The sequence below is a fragment of the Oncorhynchus tshawytscha genome, linkage group LG18 (genome assembly GCF_018296145.1).
Source record: "Oncorhynchus tshawytscha isolate Ot180627B linkage group LG18, Otsh_v2.0, whole genome shotgun sequence".
Taxonomy (NCBI): Eukaryota; Metazoa; Chordata; class Actinopteri; order Salmoniformes; family Salmonidae; genus Oncorhynchus; species Oncorhynchus tshawytscha.
Genome location: NC_056446.1, coordinates 44,794,380 through 44,802,658, shown reverse-complemented (window position 1 = coordinate 44,802,658; position 8,279 = coordinate 44,794,380).

Sequence of the window (8,279 nt, the reverse complement as noted above, 5' to 3'; positions counted from 1 at the left end):
AAGCCAGACACACACACACTTATGCACACAAACACACACACACACACACACACACATACACACACACACATACACACACACACACACACACTCACACACACACACACACACACACACACACACACACACACACACTCACACATACACACACACACATACACACACACACACACTCACACACACACACACACACACACACACACACACACACACACACAACACACACACACACACACACACACACACACACACACACACACACACACACACACACACACACACACACACACACACATACACACTCACACACACACACACACACACACACACACACACACACACACACACACACACACCTGTAAGCTCAGCTAAAATTGTGAAAATGTGGCTGTAAGGTTGTGAAAACATTCTGAAATCTTTTTTTTTTGGGGGGGACAATAATGTACAGTCATTGTTGCAGAACGATTAAAATATGTTTTTAAAGGGTTTTATAAACATTTAAAAAAATGTTTATTAAGGTTTTTAAATGTTGCAAGAATGTTTGATAAACATTTTAGATATTGCAAAATGTTCCTAGAACATTTAATAACGTTTGAGGGATTTTATTTTTTTATTAAACTTTTATTTATTCAGGGGGGCCCAGTTGAGACCAGGGTCACATTCTCAATGGTGCCCTGAGAACAAACAATTGCCAAAACATGACCATTTAACAAATAAATAAACAATTAATTAGCAAAGATTCAACAGATACATTATTACAACCAAGTAAAACAAACCTCTGAAGTCATGAGGATTGTAACCTCTGCACTATCAGCACCAGGGATAGATTATTGCAAACATGTGGGGCTTTAAAGCTAAAGGGGGATTTACCTCGGTTGGTAGAGACACGAGGGACCTCAAGACTTAACCAACCCTGTAAACAGGCTTAAATACTTTAACAGAGAAGTCAGATATGTTGGAAACAGCAGAGCTTTGTAGAAGGAGCAGAGCTTTGTAGAAGCAGCAGAGCTTTGTAGGAGCAGCAGAGCTTTGTAGAAGGAGCAGAGCTTTGTAGAAGGAGCAGAGCTTTGTAGAAGGAGCAGAGCTTTGTAGAAGGAGCAGAGCTTTGTAGAAGGAGCAGAGCTTTGTAGAAGCAGCAGAGTTTTGTAGAAGGAGCAGAGCTTTGTAGAAGCAGCAGAGCTTTGTAGAAGCAGCAGAGCTTTGTAGAAGGAGCAGAGCTTTGTAGAAGGAGCAGAGCTTTGTAGAAGCAGCAGAGCTTTGTAGAAGCAGCAGAGCTTTGTAGAAGGAGCAGAGCTTTGTAGAAGGAGCAGAGCTTTGTAGAAGGAGCAGAGCTTTGTAGAAGCAGCAGAGTTTTGTAGAAGGAGCAGAGCTTTGTAGAAGGAGCAGAGCTTTGTAGAAGGAGCAGAGCTTTGTAGAAGCAGCAGAGCTTTGTAGAAGGAGCAGAGCTTTGTAGAAGCAGCAGAGCTTTGTAAACAATAAGGGAGAAATGAAGTGATCTACAGGAACTCAGAGGTCCAGTCGACCTTCTGATATAGGACGCAGTGATGAGTAATAAACCTGTCACCTGTGATGAAGCGAAGCGAGCTGTGGTGTATTGCATCCAAGGGATTTAGAGTAGTGGCTGCTGCCTTCTGATAAATGGTGTCACCATAATCAAGAGCTGGCAGGAAGGTTGCCTGTACAACCTGTTTCCTGCTGTTTAGGGATATGATCTATTTCTACAAAAGAAGCCCCCATTAAATCTCAGATTTTTTTTTTTGTCAAACCAAAAGCCCAGATATTTATAGCTGGGAACCTGCTCGTTGAGAGAGCCATCCCATTTAGAAACGTCCATCTGTAACATTTAGTTTATCACGCATTAAGGACCAGTTTTAAACCAACCAGGACATTCTGTTTTTCATGCTGTCACGTTCTCCCCTCCGGCGTTCGACATCTTCGGGTTTACTAACCACATGGTCCTGGCTTTCATCATTACGCGCACCTGGACTCCATTACCTCACTCATTACCTCCCCTTTATCTGGCTCTCCGTTAGGTTCCTTCCCCAGGCGGTATTGTTTCTGTTTGTTCATGTCATTACCTCTACGTTGCATCGTTCCATGTTAATTGTTATATTAAACTTACCACCTGCTTCTCGACTCCCAGTGTCTACGTTACACAGCATTAAGGACCCGTTTTAAACCAACAACGACTTCCTGTTAAACAGCATTAAGGACCCGTTTTAAACCAACAACGACTTCCTGTTACACAGCATTAAGGACCCGTTTTAAACCAACAACGACTTCCTGTTAAACAGCATTAAGGACCCGTTTTAAACCAACAACGACTTCCTGTTAAACAGCATTAAGGACCCGTTTTAAACCAACAACGACTTCCTGTTAAACAGCATTAAGGACCCGTTTTAAACCAACAACGACTTCCTGTTAAACAGCATTAAGGACCCGTTTTAAACCAACAACGACTTCCTGTTAAACAGCATTAAGGACCCGTTTTAAACCAACAACGACTTCCTGTTAAACAGCATTAAGGACCCGTTTAAACCAACAACGACTTCCTGTTAAACAGCATTAAGGACCCGTTTCAAACCAACAACGACTTCCTGTTAAACAGCATTAAGGACCCGTTTTAAACCAACAACGACTTCCTGTTACACAGCATTAAGGACCCGTTTTAAACCAACAACGACTTCCTGTTAAACAGCATTAAGGACCCGTTTTAAACCAACAACGACTTCCTGTTACACAGCATTAAGGACCCGTTTTAAACCAACAACGACTTCCTGTTACACAGCATTAAGGACCCGTTTTAAACCAACAACGACTTCCTGTTACACAGCATTAAGGACCCGTTTTAAACCAACAACGACTTCCTGTTACACAGCATTAAGGACCCGTTTTAAACCAACAACGACTTCCTGTTACACAGCATTAAGGACCCGTTTTAAACCAACAACGACTTCCTGTTACACAGCATTAAGGACCCGTTTTAAACCAACAACGACTTCCTGTTACACAGCATTAAGGACCCGTTTTAAACCAACAACGACTTCCTGTTACACAGCATTAAGGACCCGTTTTAAACCAACAACGACTTCCTGTTACACAGCATTAAGGACCCGTTTTAAACCAACAACGACTTCCTGTTACACAGCATTAAGGACCCGTTTTAAACCAACAACGAATTCCTGTTACACAGCATTAAGGACCCGTTTTAAACCAACAACGACTTCCTGTTACACAGCATTAAGGACCCGTTTTAAACCAACAACGACTTCCTGTTACACAGCATTAAGGACCCGTTTTAAACCAACAACGACTTCCTGTTACACAGCATTAAGGACCCGTTTTAAACCAACAACGACTTCCTGTTACACAGCATTAAGGACCCGTTTTAAACCAACAACGACTTCCTGTTACACAGCATTAAGGACCCGTTTTAAACCAACAACGACTTCCTGTTTTTCACGCATTAAGGACCAGTTTTAAACCAAGGACTTTGTGTAAGGCAACAAGGTCAGACTGCAGCTCTAACATAGCCTGGTCAACACCTGGGGCAATGGCATACATAACAGAGCCATTTGCATACAGATGAACATTACAAGTTTTAACAGACAGACAAATGTATTTATACAAATGGTAAACAGAACAGGTCCCAAAATCAACCCCTGTGGGACACCTTCTGTAATATGGAGGGAACATGACTCGACACCAACAGAAAGCTACCACTTGCAAGACAACTGGTCAATGCCCAGTTCAGATAACCTTTGAATGGGGGGGGGGGGTGATCGACAGTATCACAGGCCTTGGATAGATCTATAAATATGGCAGCACATTGATCCAAAACATTTCTGGAAGGTTTCAAAATATTTTACAATGTTTGTGTGTGTGTGTGTGTGTGTGTGTGTGCGCGTGTGTGTGTGTGTGTGTGTGTGTGTGTGTGTGTGTGTGTGTGTGCGTGCTAACCATTTAACACCCAGAACAGTGTTCTATCACCCTGCCCCAGAATTGAACCTCTTACATCATGTCAAACACACACACTGTACCATACACACACACACACTGTACCATACACACACACACACACTGTACCATACACACACACACACTGTACCATACACACACACACACTGTACCATACACACACACACACTTTACCATACACACACACACACTGTACCATACACACACACACACACTGTACCATACACACACACACACTGTACCATACACACACACACTGTACCATACACACACACACTGTACCATACACACACACACACACTGTACCATACACACACACACACTGTACCATACACACACACACACTGTACCATACACGCACACACACTGTACCATACACACACACGCTGCACCATACACACACACACACTGTACCATACACACACACACACACACGCTGTACCATACACACAAGCTGCACTATACACACACTCTGCACCACACAAACATGTTAATCACTAGCTGACCAGAGCTGTACAGTCAGGTGGTAAAGGATTTAATTAGTCTGAGAGCAGATTAGGCTATAGACCACACAGGGTGCACAAAGTATCCCATCACATGCTCTCTCTCTCACACACACACACACACACACACACACACACACACACACACACCACACAAACACACACACACACACATACACACACACACACCACACAAACACACACACACACACACACACACACACACACACACACACACACACACACACACACACACACACACACACACACACACACACACACATACACACACACACACCACACAAACACACACACACACACACACACACACACACACACACACACACACACACACACACACAGACACACAATGATGAATGTGGATAAATCATCTATGATTGGTTAGTTGGTTTCCCATCCAGTCTCAGCTGGCTAGCAATTTTGCTGCCAATTTAGTAACGCTAGTTAGCTAACAGAAAGCATGTCAGGTATGCTTACCTAGCTAGCTAACAGAAAGCATGTTAGGTATGCTTAGCTAGCTAGCTAACAGAAAGCATGTTAGGTATGCTTAGCTAGCAGAGGAGGAGGAGGATCATCCTATTACATAAAAATAAAAATGTTTAAACAGTTAGCTAGCTGGGTATGGCTGTCCAACAGAGAGGGATACTATGTTAGCTAGCTGGGTATGGCTATCCAACAGAGACGGATGCTATGTTAGCTAGCTGGCTATGGCTATCCAACAGAGAGGGATGCTATGTTAGCTAGCTGGCTAAGGCTATCCAACAGAGAGGGATGCTATGTTAGCTAGCTGGCTAAGGCTATCCAACAGAGAGGGATGCTATGTTAGCTAGCTGGCTAAGGCTATCCAACAGAGAGGGATGCTATGTTAGCTAGCTGGCTAAGGCTATCCAACAGAGAGGGATGCTATGTTAGCTAGCTGGCTAAGGCTATCCAACAGAGAGGGATGCTATGTTAGCTAGCTGGCTAAGGCTATCCAACAGAGAGGGATGCTATGTTAGCTAGCTGGCTAAGGCTATCCAACAGAGAGGGATGCTATGTTAGCTAGCTGGCTAAGGCTATCCAACAGAGAGGGATGCTATGTTAGCTAGCTGGCTAAGGCTATCCAACAGAGAGGGATGCTATGTTAGCTAGCTGGCTAAGGCTATCCAACAGAGAGGGATGCTATGTTAGCTAGCTGGCTAAGGCTATCCAACAGAGAGGGATGCTATGTTAGCTAGCTGGCTAAGGCTATCCAACACTGGAAGTATTCCAAGTCAAGGTAAAGCTTTTGGTTTTATTAATTTATTGCCACCTGGGCCCGACAGTGTATCTGCTAAACTGCTTGCTGTACACTGCATGATTGTAGCGGGTTTACTAACGTGTTAGTTCAAGTAGCTATGTTGACTATGACGTTAGCTAATAGGTGACAACAATTTAGGTTGTGTGTAGTGGTTAGCGGTTATGGTATGAAGGTTTGGCTTGGAAAGGTTTCTTTGCCTGTTCATAGACAGCTGTTGTGTTGTGCACAAGGGAAAGGAAAAGGTGAGAGGAGGAGAGCACGTAGATGTGAGAAGGAATTCTATATAACGAGCAAAGTGATCATGTGGTTTACATGTGGCTGCTAGTTCTGTGTTTGTGTGATCAGGGGTGTACACCAGATCAGATAGATGCAGGCAAGAGCGTACAGGGTGAGATTGAATGTGTCTGTCATTGTAAACGTTCATTCATAGGCCAGGTTGTAGCAACCTCATGATGGGTACAGGGGAACATTCTAGTATTATGTAGTAGCCTAAACCTGTCACTGTTACATTGAACTGGGTGAATATGAATGACAGTAACCTAAACCTGTCACTGTTACATTGAACAGACAGTACTTTGAGATGAGGAAGGGGAAGGGGGGTTACAGACAGTACTTTGAGATGAGGAAGGGGGTTGACAGACAGTACATTGAGATGAGGAAGGGGGTTACAGACAGTACATTGAGATGAGGAAGGGGGGTTACAGACAGTACTTTGAGATGAGGAAGGGGAAGGGGGGTTACAGACAGTACTTTGAGATGAGGAAGGGGTGGGGTTGACAGAGAGTACTTTGAGATGAGGAAGGGGGGTTGACAGACAGTACTTTGAGATGAGGAAGGGGAGGGGATTTACAGACAGTACTTTGAGATGAGGAAGGGGAAGGGGGTTACAGACAGTACTTTGAGATGAGGAAGGGGGAGGTTGACAGACAGTACTTTGAGATGAGGAAGGGGGTTGACAGACAGTTCGTTGAGATGAGGAAGGGGGTTGACAGACAGTACTTTGAGATGAGGAAGGTGGGGATGGGTTACAGACAGTACTTTGAGATGAGTAAGGGGAGGGGGTTGACAGACAGTACTTTGAGATGAGGAAGGGGGGTTACAGACAGTACTTTGAGATGAGGAAGGGGAGGTTGACAGACAGTACTTTGAGATGAGGAAGGGGGAGGTTGGTTGTGCAGGGTTGTGCTTAGACAGTAAATGTATTATTGTGTATGAGAGTGATTGAGGTGACCATTTCCCTTCATCTACCATACACAACCATTCAGACTGTGGAAGACCTGCCTACGTCTTTTCACACCGCCTCTAGCCTCCTAGTCTTTTCACACCGCCTCTAGCCTCCTAGTCTTTTCACACCGCCTCTAGCCTCCTAGTCTTTTCACACCACCTCTAGCCTCCTAGTCTTTTCACACCTCCTCTAGCCTCCTAGTCTTTTCACACCACCTCTAGCCTCCTAGCCTTTTCACACCACCTCTAGCCTCCTAGTCTTTTCACACCTCCTCTAGCCTCCTAGCCCATTCACACCTCCTCTAGCCTCCTAGCCCATTCACACCTCCTCTAGCCTCCTAGTCTTTTCACACCTCCTCTAGCCTCCTAGCCCATTCACACCTCCTCTAGCCTCCTAGCCCATTCACACCTCCTCTAGCCTCCTAGTCTTTTCACACCGCCTCTAGCCTCCTAGCCCTTTCACACCGCCTCTAGCCTCCTAGCCCTTTCACACCTCCTCTAGCCTCCTAGTCTTTTCACACCGCCTCTAGCCTCCTAGTCTTTTCACACCTCCTCTAGCCTCCTAGTCTTTTCACACCGCCTCTAGCCTCCTAGCCCTTTCACACCGCCTCTAGCCTCCTAGTCTTTTCACACCTCCTCTAGCCTCCTAGCCCATTCACACCTCCTCTAGCCTCCTAGTCTTTTCACACCTCCTCTAGCCTCCTAGCCCATTCACACCTCCTCTAGCCTCCTAGTCTTTTCACACCGCCTCTAGCCTCCTAGCCCATTCACACCTCCTCTAGCCTCCTAGCACATTCACACCTCCTCTAGCCTCCTAGTCTTTTCACACCGCCTCTAGCCTCCTAGCCCTTTCACACCTCCTCTAGCCTCCTAGCCCATTCACACCTCCTCTAGCCTCCTAGTCTTTTCACACCTCCTCTAGCCTCCTAGCCCATTCACACCTCCTCTAGCCTCCTAGCCCATTCACACCTCCTCTAGCCTCCTAGTCTTTTCACACCGCCTCTAGCCTCCTAGCCCTTTCACACCGCCTCTAGCCTCCTAGTCTTTTCACACCGCCTCTAGCCTCCTAGTCTTTCACACCGCCTCTAGCCTCCTAGTCTTTTCACACCGCCTCTAGCCTCCTAGTCTTTTCACACGCCTCTAGCCTCCTAGCCCTTTCACACGCCTCTAGCCTCCTAGCCCTTTCACACCGCCTCTAGCCTCCTAGTCTTTTCACACCTCCTCTAGCCTCCTAGCCCTTTCACACCGCCTCTAGCCTCCTAGCCCTTTCACAC